Below are 25,484 nucleotides of genomic sequence, written 5' to 3' on the forward strand. Positions count from 1 at the left end.
ATATAATAATGTTGAGGATAACAGTGTGTATGAAAACAATGTTTTGGGGATTGGTGTGTGAATTTCCAAAGTGGAAAACTTGAACGTTTTATTGTAGATGGCAATCTCAAAATAACAAAAGAAGGACTAGTAAATAAATTGACATGCAAAGTATTTGACACTGTTGCAAAGAAAAATGGAATAAAAAATAACTTCATTTCTTATAAGAAAAAATGTAATACTGTTTAAAAAACATCAAATTGACGGGTATCTTTGTTCACTCTCCTCAAAATGTGACTACACGCGTTTGAAAATAACCCTTTTGCCTTTCCATACTCACTTATATTTTAGATGTAGTGAATTGTGTAATGATGATAAAGCCAATTCATTTATTCAATGACAATGGAGGTTGCAGAGATAATAGGGTTTGATAAAGATTTTTAGATGGTTTTCTAATCAAAATGAAAAATGCCAGAAGTCATAGGTTATCTCTAGGCATTAATGAATAATCAATTATAATTTTTAAAAAGTGGTCTGATTCATCTGCCAGTTCACAGGGTAACAGCAATTTTTAAAAAATGTTGATTCACATTGTTTCAATGTGAAGCAGGGGAGCAATTCACTGACTAGTGTAAAAATTAGTATTTAGTGTTGTGATAGGTTGATTAAAGGGCCCTCAAAAGAGAGTCTGTTCTAATCCCTGGAACCTCTGAATATCACTTTATACTTAAAAAAATGAACTTTTCACATGTGTCAAATTAAGGATTTTGAAATGGGGCTATTATCTTGGATTATCATCCTTGTGACCTCTAAATGCAATCACAGTGTCCTTATAAGAGAAAGGTAGAGGGAGATGACAGTCAGAAGAAGACAAGGCAATGGTACCATGAAGGCAGTGATTGTGGTGATGCTATCACTAGCCAAGGAATGCCGGAAGCCATCAGAAACTGAGGGAGGTGAGAAACAGTCTCTAGAGCCTCCCGAAGTAGGGCAGTCATGCTGATAACACCTTGACTTTGGCGCAGTGAAACTGATTTTAGACTCTGGCTTCCTGAGTTTTGTGAGGGAATAAATTTCTGTTGATTTAAGTCACTAATGTTGTAGTAAATTATCATGGAAGTCATAAGAAACTAATGTGAATATGTGATTGGGAAAATTCAATCAGTATCTTAACTACTTTGACATATTGTATTGTGTCATGCTCTGTAAGTCTTCTCAATAAATGTCTGTATGTAATACAGGTCCGAGCATCACGAGTGACATTTGGAACATACTTAAATTCCCAGAGGAAAAATAAAATAAGATTTCCTTGAGTAGAGTCACTTTAGAAAATTGAATAGTTATTTTTCTATTTCAAGCTCAATGCTTGATATATTTTTTTTAAAACTAAATCCTCCACATTTTAACAGATGTTCACTGCAGAATCTTGTTTAGTCAGTAAAGTGCTTGCTTTCCTCTTAACTGATTTTTAAAAAAATATTACTTCTGTTTAACTTCTAAATATAGTTATTGTTTCACAGAAATTCCAGAAATCCATGATGATATATAATACCTACCATGCACATTTTCATTTTTGCTATACATTACTTGAGCTTATAAATAAGATATTAAGTGCATTTCTGGGAAAAATGTTTAATGAGTAAAGGGTGGCTAATTATCCCAATGATAATTTCTGATTTTTCATATGCAAATGTGCAAACTATATATTCAAAAAAACAGTAAGTTTGAATCATAGGCCATGGGTTGACCAACATACCCATGAGTAGTCTAAAGCAATATGATTTAATAGATTTTTACATAGGTATGAAATTACTGATTTACTAATGTATATGTTTCTTCCAAATCAGTCAATAGCCTCTATTCCAATTTTCTTGGTATTTGCCTAAAAAGCATAGATGCATTTATAAGCCACCCCTTTTTCTGTCACTCATAATGAGATAAATGCATAAATGCATTTATAAGTGCATTTATAAATGCAAAAAGCACAGATGCATTTATAAGCCATTCCTTTTTGTCACTCATAAGATAAATGACCTATAAAAGAAGCAGCAACAGGAAGTTGCACTTCAAAAAACATATGACTTAGTTGTGCTCCCCAAAAGTAAAGTGTGAATTTTAGCAGAGTATAAAAATAAATAGCCAAAAATTGCCTTAACTAAAGACAATTACCTTTTTAATTAAGGAAAAACAATATACAGAGCTATTTTAGAAATTACCACTGTGCTACATACTAGGGGAACACAGATGAATGAGAAGAGGAACAGGTGCTAAGGAGCTCAGAATATGACTAACATATGACTTCCTGTACCATCCTATGACAGAGATAAGAAATCACTGCTATGGAAACAGAACTGGGTAGCAAATAATTTGATTATGAGGAAAAGCCGGTCTAGAAAGCTCAGAGAGGAAGGGATGTTATTATGGCTATTATGGGGAGATGAAGAAAATATTCTGGACATTGAACAAACAAAAAAACAAAAAATATATATGGCATTTCCTTAGCCTGCTTGATAATTTTATATACTATATTATGAATAGAAGTTGGAAGAAGAGGGTCTGCTTTTTTTTTTTTTTTTTTTTTTTTTGAGATGGAGATTCACTCTTGTTGCCCAGGCTGGAGTGCAGTGGTGTGATCTCAGCTCACTGCAATCTCCGCCTCCCAGGTTCAAGCGATTCTCCTACCTCAGCCTCCCAAGTAGCTGGGATTACAGGTGCCTGCCACCAAGCCCAGCTAATTTTTTGTATTTTTAGTAGAGATGGGGTTTCGCCATGTTGGGCAGGCTGGTCAGGATCTGCTCTTTTAATAAAGAAAAAGAGAAGTAATTTGGAGATAGACTGTAAAAAAGAATGAACACTATGATAAATAATAGTAAACACAAGTAAGGTGTTGTTGATTGTTTCTATATTTGTTGTATTGCTGCATTTCTGAATTATTTAATTGAATTGAGCAGATGAGTAGTTTATCCAGTGTCATATAACAATGGACGGTCTTCACTGTGGACTGTAAAATTGAGAGTATGAGCTAATGCCAAGCTGCTATTAGAATTCAAAGTGAAAAATTGATAGTTCTGCGACCTTTTAAAAAAAAACTTGCCAAACTATTAGAAATTCTTTGATTGTCAGTAACATACATACAAAGGAATGAAGAGACAGTAAAAGTAATATTTATTTAGTGTACGCTAAATGGAAATACTTGAAACATTGACAAACAATTTGTTTAAAAACAAGAAGTATGAAGAGTAGTTCAAACATTGATTACCTTCTCCTTTTATACGGAACAAGGGTCTTTTCCATGCCTTAGTGAATTGCCATCCTTTCTTCTAGGTTTGAGTCAGCTTTCAACATTTTATCTCTTTTGCTTCTAATATTGTGAAAATCCTTCAGTAGCTCCTCTAACGTGATATTTGTTTTCAAGAGTTACGTACTCCAGCACATCTCATCACAGCCACTTTTCTCATTTATGCTGGTAACTTGGCCCTCATTAAGTTCCTCTGGCTGCATGTCTGGTGTCTCTAAAGAAAGCAGCATCAACATTTCCATGTCTACTATCTTCTAATCACATTCAATTTCATTTCCATTGTTACCACTTTTCTGTCCTTTGCTACACCTTCATCTTTGTTGACCTATTACCTCTTTCGATTACTCATTTTTGTAAAATGTCACTTGGGCTTAACACTGGGAGACAAGGTAGTAACACAAATACGTATTTTCTGTTTGTATGTGAACTGAATCACAGATGCACTGTGACCAATCCCTGACAGTCTTTGAGAGAAGTGGGGTGATTTCATCACTGATCATGAGACACATCTGATATCTTTGCAGTGATGTCTGGACTAAAGAGCTAGCAGCAACGTTTATACAATTACTCACAGTTGATATACCCAAGTAAATTTCATTTCAACCTTGTTATTAGGGAAGTGGTGTTATATAAATACACTGCAGTAACTAACTGAATTTCATATATGTCAGAGCCTGCAAAGATAAGAAGGTTATATTATAAAATACCAACAAGATTGCTGGGATGCCAAATAAATGTAAAATATAAAATTGAAGTATCAATACTTATTGTTAAAAGTATAATATAAAATATAAAATTTCAACAATATTCAACATATCGTAATGTTATTAAACTGAGAGAAACACATAAAAAATGTTTAGCCTTTTGAGTACCCTGAAGGATGCTGCGTTTGGGATCTTCAAGCCTGTGTTCTGGAGTTATTCTGCACTCCCTCTCTCTGATCTGGGACTGTGTGGTTCACTAGTAACTCTACCCTATCTATTTATACTTTGCATGGAGCTCCTGGGGACTGACCAGAAGAACTGCCTTTTCTTCTCCAACCACCGTTCTGCACTTTGCTGGTCTGTTTTCCATCTGAACCCTCTAGGCTTGCACAAGCAGATCCTCAAGTCCTATTCTAACTCCATCCATTCTTCTCTAGCTCACAATCCAGAAGATTCAAAAGACCAAACTCTTCCCTGTGTCATAGCTGGCCCTTCCTGCCTTCTTTGGCCTCATCTCCTCCTGCTGGTTTTTTTTTTCCCCTGACCTCTCATGACAGTGGCTCAGGTCCTGGCCGTTTTCACCTCTATGCTTTTGCAGTTCCCACCTTCTGGGGCATCTTTCTTTTGTGCTCCCTTCCCTTATAACATCTCAGAGCAAGAGTCCAGTTCCCCCATCCAGACCCCTGTGGGGATCAGCACCCATGTTGAGCTGGGTCTGCGGTCCAGCCACCTGGGGAGGTGCTGTCTCCCCGATGTGGCTCCTTGGGTGGCTCATTTATCTCCCTGTCTGCTGACCTCCCCTAGTGCTTGGAAATCAATCTTGGGACTCAGTCTTTTCCTAGGTGGGGGGCGGGAGGGAAGGGCATGGGCAATCCTCTCCTCTCCACCCCACACCCAAGCCCCAACACCTTCTATCTTTCTCTCCCTCCAAAGATACTGGCTTTCGCCTCCAAGGACCCCACTAACCCCACCACCCAGCTCCCAAACCTTCCCTGGTCTCCCACAGAAGTGTTGAGACGCACTGGTCCCCACACTCTTTGGCCAGGAATACCTTCGAGAAACAAGCAATATGGCGACCCCTGCTGAAAGGCAGACAATTGAACGTCTCCGTTTCCCTTTTTCCAGCTAAACACTGAAAGTTCTACCTAGAGAATCTTTACATTCATTATGTAATGGGCCTGCAGCTTCCTGGGCTCCTGCAGCAAAACCCTGTCTCCTACTTTCCCAGGGATGGAAGCAGAGGTCCTGGAAACCACTCTGGCTGGGCCACCCAAACCCTGGGTAGGGATGGCCAGCAAACATAATAATCATGCTATTTATTTATGCAAATGAACAACAGCAATACATCCTAGTTACTCATAAAAATAAAGTTTACTTCAGCAACTCACTTTAACATGAGTTTCCCCTAATCCTCTCCCAAGGTTGGCTTCCTATCTTCTTAAAAACAAACAAACAAACAAACAAAAACTACCTTAAGTTTTATCATTCAAATAAGTCTCAAGACATAAATGTTCAATAGTCTAGAGTTGACAATGATGCATATCACTTATTTAAGCATTTATAGTTAAACATATGAATTTGTTATCATAAAAATAATGATATAGGAAAGACCAAGCTTTAACTCTCTCACTTCCTCTCCAAGATCTGACAGAAGTGTTCAAAGGAAAATAAACATGACAATAAAATGGGGGGTGGGGTAGTTAATCAATGTGAAAACAAGTGAATTAAGATAAAGCAATTATTCAAAATTCAAATAATTTCTGTAGGTAAATGACAGAGGATTTGTAATGAAGGGAACCAGTAAATATTAATGTCTACCTTACAGATGGCAAGAACATTGTGAGAAGTTATAGGAAGAAGAAGGAAATTCTGACAAACCTCGAAGCATCAAATAAACTGTAGGGCTGAGGATCAGAGTCAATGAGAGACAATTGCAATTCTTACCTTTGTGAAAGAAAAATAAATCTTCGGGCCCCCAAATCACGAAGCTAAAGGGAAAAGTCAACCTGGGAACTGCTTAGGCCCAATCTTTCTCTCATTCTATTCAAAGTCAACCCTCTGTTCACTGAGATACATACGTATCTGAGTGCCTCCTTTAGAGGGGCTCATCAGAAACTCAAAAGAATGCGACCATTTGTCTCTTATCTACCAATGACCTGGAAGACCCCTCCCCACTTTGAGTCTTTCTGCCTTTGCTTTGAGTTGTCCTGTCTTTCCAGAAAGAACCAATGTTCATCTTGCATATATTGATTGATGTCTCATGTCTCCCTAAAATATTTAAGACCACCTTGGGCACATGTCGTGAGAACCTCCTGAGGCTGTCTCACAGGTGCTCGTCCTCAATCTTGGCAAAATAAACTTTCTAAATTAACTGAAACCTGTCTCAGATTTTCTGAGTTCACACCTTTTAGTAACAATTGTTGAATTCAAAGGCTGTAGCTGCAGGGTTAAATGATTAAACACTAGGATGAAACATTTGCTCCACATTAATTCTCTACAGAAATAAAGGCTCACTTCCATGTGGAGGAAATCTTTTGGAATTAGAAGAAATTCCATTAGTTTGGAGAAATGGGACTAGGGAAGAAGAGAGTGCCAGCAATCAGAAAAGTGAAAATTACTCTACCCAAAACTACTTTTGCTCAAATAGTCTAACAATATTTAGATTTAAAAGTCTTGAATATACACAGGGAAGAGTTTTAAGCAGTGAAATTTAAGTTATTTACAAATTTGGTTATGGAAACTAGAATGAAAATATCACTTACTGGCACAGTTGGAGGAAAAGCAAGCACTGCTTTCTTTTTTAATGTTTAAAAACTATACACTGTTTCTTTGAAATATACTCTGGCCATGACATTTTTGTAGGTTAGCCTGAACAATTTCAGGTACTTACTGTGTTCCTTCTCTAGCTTCAGAGTGAAAGGACAAGCTATTTATCACGCTAGGTGGTTCACAGGGCCTGGTGGAAATAAGGCTACCTTATGTTCACCATTTCCATCAAGAACCACAATGTTTGAAAATAATTTGTTGCACAATACATTCTACAAAGACAATGGGGAAATTGCTAGAATTCTACTTACCACAACATTGAGAATAGTTTCCTTTGTAGAGAGGTCATATTCGTCCAGTAAGAATGAAGGATTTGGGGTTTTTGAGGTGGATTTCATGATTGACAGCAACATGTAGGAAATGCCACACATCACAGGTAAACTGTGGAGACAGAATCACATTTTGGTTTCAGATTATTTTTACAATTTTCATTGAAAACATAAATTTTATTGTGTTAATATGTAAACAATATTGACTTGTTATTGGTATGTCATAGGCAAATATCTGTTCATTATTTTCACTGTTAATAAATTGATTTAAGTAAAATAATTAAAATAAGAAGCCACTGGGGGCAGTCTAAAGGGAAGAAACAACCAATTTCAAAGTCATACATAGATTTACAGGAAGGACTTGACACGCTTACTCTAGCGCAGATTATATATATTTGATGAGGAGGTCCACATTGTGGTAGAGATTTGGTGGTCCGTCCTGACCAAACCTTAGAGGGTACTTATGAGACACCACAAAATAGAGGTTATGGGTTTTTTTTCTGTTTTGTGATCAGTTTGCTTGTTTTAGCACTCAGGGCTTTTTATTTGTTGTTTAATTTTTTGAGTTTTTTAAAGTCAGAAAGATCTCTGGGTTATCTCATGTGCTAAGGAAAAACTATTTTGGTTTTTCTAACTTTAATAGTTAGTATTTGTAGGGGAGGCAATCAGGAAAAGATATGCCATTAACTGTTAGCAGTGTGAAATCTGTAAGACTTAGTCTCTGTGATCTCAACCAAAGCCTTCTGAGTCCTGGAACTTTGCTTTGGGACGATCTTACTTTACCCATTTATATGCTGTACTTAACAGTTTGTAGCTAATTTACAGGGGTCATATCTTTTATATCATTCATGAATAGCCTTTTTTAAAAAAGTAATAATCCCTGAATACAAAAATGGAAATGGAAAATTTATAATCATAACCCCCCTTATTGGGAGTATTATAAGTTTGTAATGCTTGAAGCACTACCTCTTAAGATGATAAATTTATAAATGAGAATTTTGATTTAAACTATTAAACTATTGTTAAATAAACACCAATTCTATAAAAAATTAAGAACACATAATGAATGACAAAGGATGACAAAAATATACATATTTATAAATATTTTCCAATGTACCCATTTAGCAGATCATAAGTTTATACCTATAGTAGCTAAGGTATAATTACTTTAGTAAAGTCTTTCCCACTTTAGGTTCTATATATTATACACCTCCATTGAAGTTTCTGTTTCTCTTTCCTAGCACTCATAACATTACTAATATTTTCTCATCTTCATCTGCCAAGACTATGTATCTACTTCATTGTCCTGGTTCTCACCTCCTCTCCCTGGTTTCAAAGCCATGCATAGATTTCAGGGACTATCACAAGCAAATCCCTGATGGAACATTGAATCACACATTCTTCAGTCAACCCAACTAAACATAAAAAGTCTGTAAAAAGGTCTGAGCTGCCACTCAAGAGACAGAGTTTGCAGTTTTATCCCTGTTTATTTCTGGTTTAATAATAAAAACTATAATTTTCAAAGCATAGTGCTGAATTCAGAGTAATCACAATATAATATTCACAATATCCTGGGCAAGATCAGAAATTGCTCAACATAAAAAAAGAAAAATATTAGCGATTCTCAAGAGAAAAAAAATCAAAAAAGAGTAACACTAGGTGTATTTGTCAAGGTTCTCTAGAGGGTCAGAACTAATAAGATAGATGTATATATGAAAGAGATTTTGTTAAGGAGTATTGACTCACGCCATCACAAGGTGAACTACCATAATAGGCCATCTGTAAGCTTAGGAGCAAGGAAGCCAGTCCAAGTCCCAAAAGTAGGGAAGCCAACAGTGCAGCCTTCAGTCTGTGGGTGAAGGCCCAAGAACCCCTGGCAAATTACAGGCTAAGTCCAAGAGTTCAAAAGCTGAAGAACTTGCAGTCTAATATTCAAGGGCAGGAAGCATCCAGTACAGGAGAAAGATGAAGACTGGAAGACTCAGCAAGTCTGCTCTTCCATCTTCTTCTGCCTGCTTTATTCTAGCTGTGCTGGCAATTGATTAGATGATGCCCACTCAGATTGAGGGTGGGTCTGCCTCTCCCAGTCCACTGACTCAAATGTTAATCTCCTTTGGCAACACCCTCACAGACAAACAGAAATAATACTTAACATCCTTCAATCCAATCAAGTTTACACTCAGCATTAACCATCATACTTTAACTTTTAGCTTCCTCTCTAGTAAACAAATCTAGATAAGGAAATACAAAGATAGGCATATCTTTGACTGGTATGGCATTACTTGAGAAATTTCTTTGTAAAATTTCATTGATTTTTTTTTCATCGACAGTAAAAATGTTGACTGCCTTCACCCTAATGAGTATTGAATCTAGTCTCAAATTCAATTTAGTTGCCTTCTCAGCTCTTTCATTCTGTGACTGTAGACTGATGCAATGTGTTTTGTTTAGCTATACTTTCATGCTCCTTCCTGCAATTAGATTACAGGTATTATAGCCTATATTCATGCATCATTTTCTACTGCTTTTAATCAAACTATCATTTAATTGTTCATATACTCTTCTTTTTTTAGAATGACCTGTGTCTGATTTGTTGATGCTAGACAGAAAATCAAATGATAAATTTGGAGCTAAAGTGTGAAGTACAATATAACATTGTTTTAAGAGACAGATTATGAAATAAAGTTAGGAGGTAATCTCTACGAATAAACCCCTTGTAATTAAGAGCAAACATGAAGTAGATTACTCTGTAGTAGTACCACTTCCTACATGGAGGTTCGAATCGAGTTGAAATCGGAAAGAATTCTGAAGTGTAGAAATGGTTGCAGAGTTTTCTCTTTCTATTTAGTCTTCACTATTCAACCCTTTTGGCCTTGGCAGAAGGTATCAATTGGCACTAAGGACATTAACAAATGTCCATATCTAATATCTGCGCTACATCAAGCCTTGTGCTAAAAGGCCTCGGCTACATATATTTTGATCTTAGAACTAACATATGTGTTCCTCTGTTTCACAAAACAGGAATTGAAAAGTAACTCAATGGAAAAAGTTGGGTCCAGATGACTTATAAACAGTAATGTTTGTAAAAATGTAAATGTCATATTCACCATCTCACAATTCAAAAATTTTGTGGAAAAGCCAAAACTCAATACTTACGTATAGAATAGAGTTTTCTTTTTGTATTGTCAAATTTTTTGATTGTAAGAAATAAAAGTTTGCTATAGCTATCTTAAGCAGAAGTAGACTTTATTGGAACTCAAAATAAGTTAGATTATCAGGCTTGTGAAATGGGCAGAAACCATGGAAACGTGGTGGGATAAAAAAGCACGAAGCAGAAACCACCTAGCCAATATAACACCACCCTAACTTCAGGATATAATTAACGCTGCTTGCACAAATGTAAACCTGCACCTCTTGCCTCACACTTAACTCTGGAGGAACATTGTCTGACCCTGACTAGGTCACGTTTCTATCCTCTGGACAAAGCAGACAGCAAAAATTTACAGATCTTGGCCGGGCGCAATGGCTCACGTCTGTAATTCCAGAACTTTGGGAGGCCGAGGCAGGGGATCACCTAAGGTCGGGAGATGGAGACCAGCCTGGCCAACATGGTAAAACCCCCTCTCTACTAAAAATATAAAAATTAGCCAGGCATGTGGTGGCAGGTGCCTGTAATCCCAGCTACTCAAGAGGCTTAGGCAAAATAATCACTTGTGCCCTGGAGGTGGAGGTGGCAGTGAGCCAAGATTGTGCCCCATTGCACGCCAGCCTGGGCAACAGAACAAGACTCTGTCTCAGAAAAAAAAAAAAAAAAAAAAAAAAGCCATTACAGATCTTGGCTTCTGTGATGGGAAGCATGAAACACATACTTGGGACAACACAGACTAATTACAGCATATTACAGAAAAATGAAAAGTATACATATATTTAGAAAATGTTAGAAATGTCCAGAAATTAGTTTCTTACTGATAATTATATTGTAGTATGCTTAAATATAAATAAAGTTTTTGAAAATTTCTTGGCTCTGTATCATTCTTCTCAAATCCCTGGGGCAGACCACGGAGATGACTGTCCTTTATTCTGGATAAATAAATATGCACGGTGCATTCTAGATACCGCATCTTAGAGAAAGAATATGGTAAATATTTGTAATAATGACTACAACACAACCTATCCTCATTTTTTCTCACTTTCAAACCTGCAAATAAGAGTCACTTCTCCATGATTTGAATAATTCCTTCTCCATTTCATCTCATTTCCAGACCAGATTCCTGATTGAAAATGCATTGTGCTACAGAAAATGAATGAATGAATGAATGAATAAGACTCTAAGGAATAATATACGAGTTTGTCTTGTCTCTTTAGAGCTAGAGAATTTCGAGTATTGTTTCTTGACCACATTTTCAAAGGTTCTATATTCTTTTAGTTGAAGGCCTTCACCTACTCTACTTCCCAGTTGTTTCTCAGTCATCCACCTGGATAAATGCTGATTGCATAACATGGCATAGCATCAATTTTATTTCATAAATGTAAAAAACAATTATGTTATAAACATATGAGAAAATGAAATTGAATTGATGAAAATTTTAATTCAAGTTATTCTTTTATGTATCCAATATCCCTCTGCTTTGTAAGGCAAAATCCTTAATTTAGAAAGTAACATTAATGAGTAGATTTTAAACAAGCTCTTACATTAGCAAGATTCTGTTCTCAGTACCGTGATTTATCTTACCTATGACCTAGGTCAGATTACATAAAACAGTACTTCAAGGGTGCTATAATCTGTTTTTCAAGCCAATCTTTTGAGCACAAAGTGTAGTACTGATGATATGATGTGAATGTTTGTTTCCCTAAATCTCATGTTGAAATGCAACGCCCAGCATTGGTGGAAAGACACAGGATCATGGGGGTGGCTTTCTTATGAATGGTTTAGTACCTTCCCTTTGCTGCTGTTCTCATGATAGTAAGTGTGTTCTCATGAGATTTGATGGTTTAAAAGTGTGTGACACCTCCCTTCCTTCATTGTCTCTCTTTGCTCCTGCTCTGACCATGTGAAATGCTGGATCCCCCTTTGCCTTCTGTCGTGATTGTAAATTTCCTGAGGCCTCCCCAGAAGCCAAACAGATGCCAGCATCGTACTTCCTGTATAGCCTGTGGAACTGTGAGCCAGTTAAATCTCTTTAAAAATGACCCAGTCTCAGGTATTTATTTATTGCAATGTGAGAATGGACTAATGCAATCGAGTGAAATTTGAGAGAGAAGTGTAACATTGGAAAAAGCAGTGACAGAAAATCAAAAGCCTGAATTCTATATTTGTATATGTTTGTAAGAGAAAGAAAAAAAGGACCGAATAACTGAAAGACAGTCTTTACAACCTCAATGGAAGTTATAATGTATTAATAGTAATAATACCCACGATAGTATATATACAACTTTAAAATTCCAAAATTGAGTAAATATGAAACTATATACTTCATAACCATTGCAGTATTTTCATCCAGTGTTCTCCGTAAAAACACAGTTTTGCTCTATAAGTGTTATATAAGGGCCAAACATTAGGTGGTTAATAAATAAGAATCCTAAAATAGGCTAAGATGTATTACCATATAATTTTCCAAAGGGTCTGTATAAGTTTAAAATTCCATTTTATTGATCGGCCATCTTGTTATAGCTATTTGGAAGGGTATTTTGCAGGTATAATTGATCTAAAGATTATATTAATCATTCTTAAGTTTTCACAATCTACTTAGAGTTAATATTGTATCATATCACATATAATATAGCAACCATGAAATCCTATGGGTCCATTAACTAAGCCCCAGTCTGTAATTCATGCTATAGTTATCTTATGGAACCTGTCTACATATATTAGAAACTCACCCCTCCCGTACACAAACAAACTATGACATTTTTAAAAATATTCTTTCTGCTTTTAAAGAAATGAAAAGAAAAAGTATATTTTATGTGTATCTAGGTATATCTCATCTTTTCTTATCTTTATTTCTCCAGATCTTAGATCTTCATGAAGATCTGGTATTATTTTCTTACAATGTAGAATGTCCATTAGTGTATCTTGAGGTGAAAATTTGCTGTCAATAAATTCTCTAAGCTTTGGCTTATCTAAGAATCTGTTTATTTCACCTACTGTTTCAATGATATTTTTGCTGAATATTGACTTCTGAGTTTACAGGTTATCTTTCTCTCCATGCATTGAAGAGGCTGGTCTACTATCTTCTGACCTTTACGATTTTTAATGAATATTTACTGGTAATCTAAATTTTTCTTCCTTTATGTGTATTATGGCATTTTCTCTATTTTTACAATATTGTATTTATATTTTTTTTAATTTAAACTTGCAACAAATAAGGCTTCAGACGATCAAACTACTCCAAGCTACAGGAGGAAATTCAAACCAATGGCAAAGAAGTTAAAAGCTTTGAAAAAAAAATTAGACGAATGGATAACTAGAATAACCAATGCAGAGAAGTCCTTAAAGGACCTGATGGAGCTGAAAACCAAGGCACGAGAGCTACGTGATGAATGCAGAAGCCTCAGTAGCCGATGCGATCAACTGGAAGAAAGGGTATCACTGATGGAAGAAGAAATGAATGAAATGAAGCAAGAAGAGGAGTTTAGAGAAAAAAGAATAAAAAGAAATGAACAAAGCCTCCAAGAAATATGGGACTATGTGAAAAGACCAAATCTACGTCTGATTGGCGTACTGGAAAGTGACGGGGAGAATGGAACCAAGTTGGAAAACAATCTGCAGGACATTATCCAGGAGAACTTCCCAAATCTAGGAAGGCAGGCCAACATTCAAATTCAGGAAATACAGACAATGCCACAGAGACACTCCTCGAGAAGAGCAACTCCAAGACACATAATTGTCAGATTCACCAAAGTTGAAATGAAGGAAAAAATGTTAAGGGCAGCCAGAGAGAAAGGTCGGGTTACCCTCAAAGGGAAGCCCATCAGACTAACAGCAGATCTCTGGGCAGAAACTCTACAAGCCAGAAGAGAGTGGGGACCAATATTCAACATTCTTAAAGAATTTTCAACCCAGAATTTCATATCCAGCCAAACTAAGCTTCATAAGTGAAGGAGAAATAAAATACAGACAAGCAATGCTGAGAGATTTTGTCACCACCAGGCCTGCCCTAAAAGAGCTCCTGAAGGAAGCACTAAACATGGAAAGGAACAATTGGTACCAGCCACTGCAAAAACATGCCAAATTGTAAAGACCATTGAGGCTAGGAAGAGACTGCATCAACTAAGGAGCAAAATAACCAGCTAACATCATAATGACAGGATCAAATTCACACATAACAATATTAACCTTAAATGTAAATGGGCTAAATGCTCCAATTAAAAGACACAGACTGGCAAACTGGATAAAGAGTCAAGACCCATCAGTGTGCTGTATTCAGGAAACCCATCTCACGTGCAGAGACACACATAGGCTCAAAATAAAGGGAGAGAGGAAGATCTACCAAGCAAATGGAAAACAAAAAAAGGCAGGGGTTGCAATCCTGGTCTCTGATAAAACAGACTTTAAACCAACAATGATCAAAAGAGACAAAGAAGGCCATTACATAATGGTAAAGGGATCAATTGAACAAGAAGAGCTAACTATCCTAAATATATATGCACCCAATACAGGAGCACCCAGATTCATAAAGCAAGTCCTTAGTGACCTACAAAAAGACTTAGACTCCCACACAATAATAATGGGAGACGTTAACACCCCACTGTCAACATTAGACAGATCAACGAGACAGAAAGTTAAGAAGGATACTCAGGAATTGAACTCAGCTCTGCACCAAGTGGACCTAATAGACATCTACAGAACTCTCCACCACAAATCAACAGAATATACATTCTTTTCATCACCACACCACACCTACTCCAAAACTGACCACATAGTGGGAAGTAAAGCGCTCCTCAGCAAATGTAAAAGAACAGAAATTATAACAAACTGTCTCTCAGACCACAGTGCAATCAAACTAGAACTCAGGATTAAGAAACTACTTAGAACTGCTCAACTTCATGGAAACTGAACAACCTGCTCCTGAATGACTACTGGGTAAATAATGAAATTAAGGCAGAAATAAAGATGTTCTTTGAAACCAACGAGAACAAAGACACAACATACCAGAATCTCTGGGACACATTCAAAGCAGTGTGTAGAAGGAAATTTATAGCACTAAATGCCCACAAGAGAAAGCAAGAAAGATCTAAAATTGACACCCTAACATCACAATTAAAAGACCTAGAAAAGCAAGAGCAAACACGTTCAAAACCTAGCAGAAGGCAAGAAATAACTAAGATCAGAGCAGAACTAAAGGAAATAGAGACACAAAAAACCCTTCAAAAAATTAATGAATCCAGGAGCGGGTTTTTTGAAAAGACCAACAAAATTGATAGACCACTAGCAAGACTAATAAACAAGAAAAGAGAGAAGAATCAAATACACGCAATACAAAATGATAAAGGGGATATCACCACCGATCCCACAGAAATACCAACTACCCTCAGAGAATACTATAAACACCTCTATGCAAATAAACTAGAAAATCTAGAAGAAATGGATAAATTCCTCAACACATACATCCTCCCAAGACTAAACCAGGAAGAAGTTGAATCTCTGAATAGACCAATAACAGGCTCTGAAATTGAGGCAATAATCAATAGCTTACCAACCAAAAAAAGTCCAGGACCAGATGGATTCACAGCCAAATTCTACCAGAGGTACAAGGAGGAACTGGTACCATTCCTTCTGAAACTATTCCAATCAATAGAAAAAGAGGGAATCCTCCCTAACTCATTTTATGAGGCCAGCATCATCCTGATTTCAAAGCCTGGCAGAGACACAACAAAAAAAGAGAATTTTAGACCAATATCCTTGATGAACATTGATGCAAAAATCCTCAATAAAATACTGGCAAACCAAATCCAGCAGCACATCAAAAAGCTTATCCATCATGATCAAGTGGGCTTCATCCCTGGGATGCAAGGCTGGTTCAACATGCACAAATCAATAAATGTAATCCAGGATATAAACAGAACCAAAGACAAAAACCACATGATTATCTCAATAGATGCAGAAAAGGCCTTTGACAAAATTGAACAACGCTTCATGCTAAAAACTCTCAATAAATTAGGTATTGATTGGACATATCTCAAAATAATAAGAGCTGTCTATGACAAACCCACAGCAAACATCATACTGAATGGGCAAAAACTGGAAGCATTCCCTTTGAAAACGGGCACAAGACAGGGATGCCCTCTCTCACCACTCCTATTCAACACAGTGTTGGAAGTTCTGGCCAGGGCAATTAGGCAGGAGAAGGAAATAAAAGGAATTCAATTAGGAAAAGAGGAAGTCAAATTGTCCCTGTTTGCAGACGACATGATTGTATATCTAGAAAACCCCACTGTCTCAGCCCTATATCTCCTCATGCTGATAAGCAACTTCACCAAAGTCTCAGGATACAAAATCAATGTACAAAAATCACAAGCATTCTTATACACCAATAACAGACAAACAGAGAGCCAAATCATGAGTGAACTCCCATTCACAATTGCTTCAAAGAGAATAAAATACCTAGGAATCCAACTTACAAGGGATGTGAAGGACCTCTTCAAGGAGAACTACAAACCACTGCTCAATGAAATAAAAGGATACAAACAAATGGAAGAACATTCCATGCTCATGGGTAGGAAGAATCAATATCATGAAAATGGCCATACTGCCCAAGGTAATTTATAGATTCAATGCCATCCCCATCAAGTTACCAGTGACTTTCTTCACAGAATTGGAAAAAACTACTTTAAAGTTCATATGGAACCAAAACAGAGCCCACATTGCCAAGTGAATCCTAAGCCATAAGAACAAAGCTGGAGACATCACACTACCTGACTTCAAACTATACTACAAGGCTACAGTAACCAAAACAGCATGGTACTGGTACCAAAACAGAGATATAGACCAATGTAACCAAACAGAGCCGTCAGAAATAATGCCGCATATCTACAACTATCTGATCTTTGACAAACCTGACAAAAACAAGCAATGGGGAAAGGATTCCCTGTTTAATAAATGGTGCTGGGAAAACTGGCTAGCCATATGTAGAAAGCTGAAACTGGATCCCTTCCTTACACCTTATACAAAAATTAATTCAAGATGGATTAAAGACTTACATGTTAGACCTAAAACCATAAAAACCCTAGAAGAAAACCTAGGCAATACCATTCAGGACATAGGCATGGGCAAGGACTTCATGTCTAAAACACCAAAAGCAATGGCAACAAAAGCCAAAATTGACAAATGGGATCTAATTAAACTAAAGAGCTTCTGCACAGCAAAAGAAACTACCATCAGAGTGAACAGACAACCTACAGAATAGGAGAACATTTTTGCAACCTACTCATCTGACAAAGGGCTAATATCCAGAATCTACAATGAACTCAAATTTACAAGAAAAAAACAAACAACCCCATCAAAAAGTGGGCAAACGATATGAACAGACACTTCTCAAAAGAAGACATTCATGCTGCCAAAAAACACATGAAGAAATGCTCATCATCACTGGCCATCAGAGAAATGCAAATCAAAACCACAATGAGATACCATCTCACACCAGTTAGAATGGCAATCATTAAAAAGTCAGGAAACAACAGGTGCTGGAGAGGATGTGGAGAAATAGGAACACTTTTACACTGTTGGTGGGACTGTAAACTAGTTCAACCATTGTGGAAGTTGGTGCGGCGATTCCTCAGGGATCTAGAACTAGAAATACCATTTGACCCAGCCATCCCATTACTGGGTATATACCCAAAGGATTATAAATCATGCTGCTATAAAGACACATGCACACGTATGTTTATAGCAGCACTATTCACAATAGTAAAGACTTGGAACCAACCTCAGTGTCCAACGATGATAGACTGGATTAAGACAATGTGGCACATATACACCATGGAATACTATGCAGCCATAAAAAATGATGAGTTCATGTCCTTTGTAGGGACATGGATGAAACTGGAAACCATTATTCTCAGCAAACTATCGCAAGGACAAAAAACCAAACACCGCATGTTCTCACTCATAGGTGGGAATTGAACAATGAGAACACATGGACACAGGAAGGGGAACATCACACACCGGGGACTGTTGTGGGGTGGGGGGAGGGGGGAGTGATAGCATTAGGAGATATACCTAATACTAAATGACGAGTGAGTTAATGGGTGCAGCACACCAACATGGCACATGTATACATATGTAACAAACCTGCATGTTTGCACATGTACCCTAAAACTTAAAGTCTAATAATGATAAAATTAAAAAATAAAATAAAATAAAATAAACTTGCTCTAATTTTTAGGCAAAGCCATAGTTTACTTTGTATTCATAATGTCTTAGGTTTACTGAGCTTTTCAATTATGAAAATTTATATTCTTTATCAAATTGTGGATTTTTTTGGCCACTGTTCTTCAGATTTTTCCTTTCTCATTCTTTCTCTCTTTTTGTTAAGAACTTTAATTATGCATATGTGAGTTCCTTAGATGATGTCTCAAAGATCTCTTAGGCTCTGCTTCTTTTTATTTAAATTTTTTTCTTCTTCCAATTAGATGATTTTAGTTCATTCATCTTAAAGTTAACTGCATCTGTTCTGTAATAACTGTTCTAAATAAATCTAGTTATTATTTTTTACCCAATGTATTACATTTTAAGCTCTGAAATTTTCAGTTTTTTTATGGTTTCTATTTTTATGCAGACCTTTTGTATCTTCTCTATCATTGAAAGCATTTTTTTTTACATTATCGAGAAAAATAATGATAGCTATTTTAAAATTCTTCTTTGCTAATTTTAACATCTGCATAACCCCATGATATGGTTTGGCTTTGTCTCCACCCAAATCTCATCTTGTATTGTAGCTCGTATAATTCTCATGTGTCATGAGAGGGACCCAGTGGGAGGTAATTGAATCATGGAGGCAGGTATTTCCCATGCTGCTCTCATGGTAGTGAATATGTCTCACCAGAACTGATGGTTTCTTAAAAGGGTAGCTCCCCTGCACAGGCTCTTACCTGCCACCATGTAAGACATGCCTTTGCTTTACCTTTGCCTTCTGCCATGATCGTGAGGGCTCCCCAACCATGTAGAACTGTGAATCCTTTAAAGTTATTTTTCCTTATAAATTATTCAGTCTCAGGTATTTCTTCAGAGCTGTATGAAAATGGACTAATACAGTAAATGGGTACCAGTAGAGTGGGGTACTGCTATTAGGACCCAAAAATGTGGAGAGGACTTTGGACCTGGGTAACAAGCAGAGGTTGGAACAATTCAGAGGGCTCAGAGGAAGACAGAAAAATGTGGGAAACTTTGGAACTTCTGCACCATGCACCTGGAAAAGCCATAGACACACAAGGCCAGCCTGTAAAAGCAGCAAGAATGGGGAGCCACAGGGAGGGAGCTGCCCAAGGCTGTGGGAACCCACCTCTGCATGACCTGGATGTTAAACATGGAGCCAAAAGAGATCATTTCAAAGCTTTAAGATTTGACTGCCCTGCTGGATTTCAGACTTGCACAGGCCCTTAGCCCCTTCATTTTAGCCTATTTCTCCCATTTGAAATGGGTGTATTTATCCAATGCCTGTACCCCCATTGTATCTAAGAAGTTAACTAACTTGCTTTGATTTTATAGGCTCATCAATGGAAGGCATTTGCCTTATCTCAAATGAGTCTTTGGAGTTGGACTTTTTAGTCCAACTCATGTTGAAATGAGTTAAGACTTTGGGGGACTATTGGCAAGGCATGATTGGTTTTGAAATGTGAGGACCTGAGATCGGGGAGAAGCCAGGGTGGAAAGATACAGTTTATTTGTGTCCCCACCCAAATCTTATCTTGAATTATAGCTCCCATAATCCTCATGTTTCAAGGGAGGGACCCAGTGAGAGGTAATTTAATCATGGGGGCAGGTATTTCCCATGCTGTTCCCCTGATAGTGAATAAGTCTAATGAGAACTGATGGTTTTATTAAAAGGGCAGTTCCCTGCACATGCTCTCTTACCTGCCACCATGTAAGACATACCTTTGCTCCTCCTTCACCTTCCGCCATGATTGTGAGGCCTCCCCAACCATGTGAAACTGTGAGTCCATCAAAGCTGTTTTTCCTTGTAAAGTACTTAGTCTTGGGTATTTCTTCATAGCAGTACAAAAATGGACTAATATACAAGGCAAATATACTAATGATAATGACCAATGTACGTTTTATGGTAAACAATTTGTGGCCAAAACAAAACAGGAAAATGAGAAATAATGTCTGCTAGATATGATTCTCCTTAAAAAAAATTCTGCATTATTTAAGTTGTAGCACACATTTTGTGGCTAGCTCATTACCTTCGCTATAGTGAAATATGTATCTTCTAGATGTTTAATAAGAAGACAATTCTTATAGCTGCTTATAATTATAATTTATCTTTATGAAAAATTAGTTTCAATGAGTATTCAAATTTTAAATGTCTTGTATTTTATAATTTTGTATTTGTACAATATATAAATTATTGTATTCATATTTTAATTCCTTTGTTTTTTAAATATAAACTGAAAGCTAACATGTCAACATCAAAATCAATTTTCAAAATAGTAATAGAATGCATTAGCATCATTAATAATTATTAGTTAATAGGATTTGTTTTCTATGTCAAAAACACATTTATAATTTATATGAATTTGTTAGCAAAATTATATATTCTATTTCTTTTCACTATTAATATAACTATTAATTATAGTTCCTACAAATTAACATCCATGTGACAATGTATCCTAAAAATCTCATGTAGTCCATTACTTATCAAAAAACTTTTAAAATTGTTTTACATTTTTTCAGTTTAAAAATTTTACGAAAAGAGAACAGATAAATTCCTACTGTATTGTATAAATAGAAGTTCCATAAGGAAGTTTTAAGGGATGAATAACTTTTTATCAGCATAACTTAAAATGAAGGTCACAGTATTTTACAGATATGTAAGAAGAAATCCTTCACAGACTCCATCACTATGATGTCCAGGATGAGGACATGCTGGGAAATTAAAAGGAGAATTAAGTATCTTTTTCAAAAAGGAATTACAATGTAGATGAGGAGTAAAAAATACACACATGAGGCAGTTAAGTAGAAATATAAGGTAAATATGCTAAAGCTATTTTATGCAGATGATTTTAAGTGCAAATGAAAGTCTTGAGAAAAGACTCAATGAAGCATATGGGTCTTGAGATAAGCCAAGCTCTATTGAGAAGGCCAATGAAAAGAGAAGTGCCAGGCTGTTCTAGAGCAATGTGAAGAAATTAATCAAGTCTAGAGAGCAAATGTATGTAATTTTCTGTGGTCCTGGAGCAAAAAGAAAGAGATTTAAATGTACAACAGAGGTCTTCAGAGTCTCTAACAACTCTACGTACATCATGTATAGACTTTCTATGTATGCAGTTTTGTTAGAGAGTTGAGTAACCCTGATTCTTAGCTGTAATAATTAATGGATGATTGAAAGAACTTTGGCAAAAGTAAATGTAAATAAATATAAATATATATATATGTATGAGATCAAGTTATCATTGTTAACATAATATAATGGAGATTCTGCACCTATAGAAAATATGCCTTAATATTACTGCTTTCTGAGGTGCTTAAAAAGCAAAGATAGGGTTTATACAATTTGAAAGTTTATATCCCCCCTAAATTTATATGGGGAATCCTAATCCCCAGCATCATTGTAATGGGAAGGTGAAGTCTTTGGAAAGTGATCAGAAGTAAGGATTTTGGGTAAACCCCTCATGAAGGTGATTAGTTACCCAAAGTGTCCCCAGGGATCTGCTTTGCCTCTTCCACCATGTGAGAACTCAGTGAGAAGGGGCTATCTATAAGAAACTGAGTCCTTGCCAGACACTGAGTCTGCCAGTATTTTGATCTTGAAATTTTCAGTGTCTAGAACTGTAACAAATGTATTTCTGCTGTTTACAAGCTACCCAGTTAATGGTATTTTGATTTATTAACCTGGATATATTTAAATAGGGGCTACTAAAATTATTATGAATTTAAGTGAAGATAGAGGCATACTTTCCACATTTTCTATAGAAATAGCATACTTGTTTTAATTATAGAAATTATGTATTTTAATGCATTCACAGTATAAGTCTAATTGTTACAATTCTAGTCACAATGAGCAATAGCCTTTTACTTAAATAAGATAATAAGACAAGTAATCTCAGTGTTTAGTTTGTTTTGTAATGTTGTAGAGCTTAGGAAAGGAAATCTGGGTATGAATGACTTTGATCCCTCCATTATTCACAAAGTGGAAGAAGAAGAGTCTAGCTGTTATTTTAGCACTATTGTCCCTGTGGTTTATTATAAAGTCATTTTAAATGAGTCTTTAAAACAAAAACTAAAGAGGAAATCTTTTTAAATTTTAAAAAAACCTTAAAAATAACTTTAAAAAATTATTTGAAAGTCAATATTTATCTTGCAGGAAAATATAAAATAAAGGGAAAAAAAAGCCTGTTGTATTAGTCTGTTTGCATACTGCTAATAAAGACATGCCAAAGACTGGTTAATTTATAAATGAAAGAGGTTTTGTTGACTCACAGTTCCACATAGCTGGGTAGGCCTCACAATCATGGTGGAAGGGAAATGAGGAACAAAGTCTTACTGGCAGCAGGCTAGAGAGCTTGTGCAGGGGAACTCCCATTTATAAAAGCATCAGACCTGGTGAGACTTATTCACTACCAGGAGAGAATAGTATGGGGAGACCACATCCATGATTCAATTATCTCCATCTGGGCCTGCCCTTGATATGTGGGGATTATTACAGTTCAAAGTGAGATTTGGGTGGAGACACAGCCAAATCATATCATTGCACCCCAGCCCCTCCCAAATCTCATGTTCTCACATTTCAAAACCAATCATGCCTTCCCAACAGTTCCCTGAAGTCTTAACTGATCTCAGCATTAAATCAAAAGTCCACAGTCCAAAGTCTCATTTGAGATAAGGCAAGTCCTTTCTGTCTATGAGCCTGTAAAATCAAAAGCAAGTTAGTTAGTTCCTGGGTACAATGGGGGTACAGGCATTGGATAAATACACCTGTACCAAATGGGAGAAATTGGCCAAAATGAAGCAGCTACAGGCTCCATGAAAGTTCAAAATCCAGCAAGCGGTCAAATCTTACTGCTCTAAAATGATATCCTTTGACTCCATATCTCACATCCAGGTCACACTGATGCTAGAGGTGGTTGGCCACACTGATGCTTGAACAGCTCTGCCCCTGTGGCTTTGGAAGGTATAGCCCCCTCCTGGCTGCTTTCACTGTCTGGCCTTCAGTGTCTGGAGCTTTTCCAGGTGCACTGTGAAAGCTGTTCAATCTACTATTCTGGGATCTGTAAGACAGTGGCCATCTTCTCACAGCTCCACTAGGTAGTGCCCCAGTGGAGACTCTGTGTGGGGGCTCTCACCCATATTTCCCTTACACACTGCCCTAGCACAGATTCTCCATGAGGGCTCCATCCCTGCATCAAACTTTTGCCTGGACATTTAGGTGTTTCTGTACATCCTCTGAAATCTAGGCAGAGGTTCTGAAACCTCAATTCTTGACATCAGTGCACCTGCAGGCTCAACACCACATGAAAGCTGCTAAAGCTTGGGGGTTGGACCCTCTGAAGTGAGTGCTTGAACTTTAATTTGACCCCTTTTAGCCATGGCTGAGATGCAGGGCACCGAGTCTTGAGGCTGTATGAAGAAGCAAGGCCCTGGGCCTGACACTTGAAGCCTATTTTTCCTCCTAGGCCTCCAGGCCTTTGATGGGATGAGCTGCCTTGAAGACATCTGACATGCTCTGGAGACATTTTCTTCATTGTCTTGGTGATTAACATTTGGCTCCTCATTACTTATGTAAATTTAGCCAGCAGGCTTGAATTTCTCCTCTGAAAATGGGCTTTTCTTTTCTGTTGCATCATCAGATTGCAAACTTTCCAAACTTTTATATTCTACTCCCCTTTTAAACATAACTTCCCATTCCAAATCATATCTTTGTAAATACATAAAACTAAATGTTTTTAATAGCACCAAAGTCATCTATTGAACACTTTGCAGCTTAGACATTTCTTCTACCAGTTGCCATAAATCATCTCTCTCAAGTTCAAAGTTCCACACATCTCTAGGGCAGGAACAAAATGCTTCCAGTCTCTTTGCTAAAATATAGCAAGAGTCACCTTTGCCCCAGTTCCCAAGTTCCTCATCTCCACCTGAGACCACTTCAGCCTGGACTTTACCGTACATATCACTATCAGTATTTTGGTCAAAGCCATTCAACAAGTGTCTAGGAAGTTCCAAACATTTCCACATTTTCCTGTCTTCCTTTGAGCCCCACAAACTCTTCCAACCTCTGCCTGTTACCCAGTTCCAATGTCGCTTTCATATTTTCAGGTATCTTTAGAGCAGCACTCCACTTGACTGGTACCAATTTACTGTATTAGTCTGTTCTCACACTGCTAATAAAGACATACCCAAGACTGAGTAATTTATAAAGGAAAGAGGTTTAGTTGACTAACTTTTCTACATGGCTGGGGAGGCCTCACAATCATGGCAGAAGGAGAATGAGGAGCAAAGTCACCTCTTACATGACAGCAGTCAAGAGAGCTTCTGCAGGGGTACTCTCATTTATAAAACCATCAGATCTCATGAGACTTATTCACTACCATGATTACGGTATGGGGGAAACTGCCCCCATGATTCAATTATCTCCACCTGGCCTTGCCCTTGACAGGTGGGGATTATTACAATTCAAGGTGAGATTTGGGTAGAAACACAGCCAAACCATATCATCTGTCAAACAATATTTTATAAATTTTCAAACTTTAGGTAACTATACAAAAATCTAACAGATAATCCAGAAATGATGTCCATGACAAATATAAACAAATCTGGATTTATGTAAGGAGAGACTTTATTTGAAAAGACTATTACAATAGGGAGGTCACTTTACTATTTATTTGTGTCTCTCAAAGTTCATGTGTTAGAAACTTAATCCCCAATTCAAAAGTGTTTTAAGGTGGGCCTGATAAGAAGTGATTACATCATGAGGGCTCTACCCTCTTGAATGGATGAGTGTAATTGTTATGGAAACAGGTTAGTTATTGCAAGAGTCAGCTTCTTATAAAAACAAGTTCAACCCTTGATCTATAGCTCTCTCTCTCTCAGGCTTTCTCACTCTTCTGTCTTCTTTCATAGGGAGATTCAGCAAGAAGACCCCCCATCAAATGTGGGTCTCTTGACCTTGGCCTACTTTGACCTCTGAATTTCTGGGCATCTCAAAAATCAAAGATAAAAATACTTTTCTTTTGAGGAAAGGGTTAAACATTAAACAT

General features: G+C 36.9%; 1 long non-coding RNA gene across 1 annotated transcript in view; it reads right to left on the reverse strand.

The window, feature by feature from the left end:
- Positions 1 to 2,138: 2,138 nt before the first annotated feature.
- The window catches only part of LOC134728807 (uncharacterized), a 188,152-nt gene continuing 164,806 nt past the window's right edge, over positions 2,139 to 25,484 (reverse strand). Inside the window, exons 2-3 of the long non-coding RNA XR_010109634.1 lie at positions 7,059 to 7,188; positions 2,139 to 3,491 (exon numbers count right to left, since the gene is read on the reverse strand). This is a non-coding gene — a long non-coding RNA (uncharacterized LOC134728807). The remainder of the gene's footprint in view (positions 3,492 to 7,058; positions 7,189 to 25,484) is intronic.

Source organism: Pan paniscus, chromosome 14 (genome assembly GCF_029289425.2).
Source record: "Pan paniscus chromosome 14, NHGRI_mPanPan1-v2.0_pri, whole genome shotgun sequence".
NCBI lineage: Eukaryota > Metazoa > Chordata > Mammalia > Primates > Hominidae > Pan > Pan paniscus.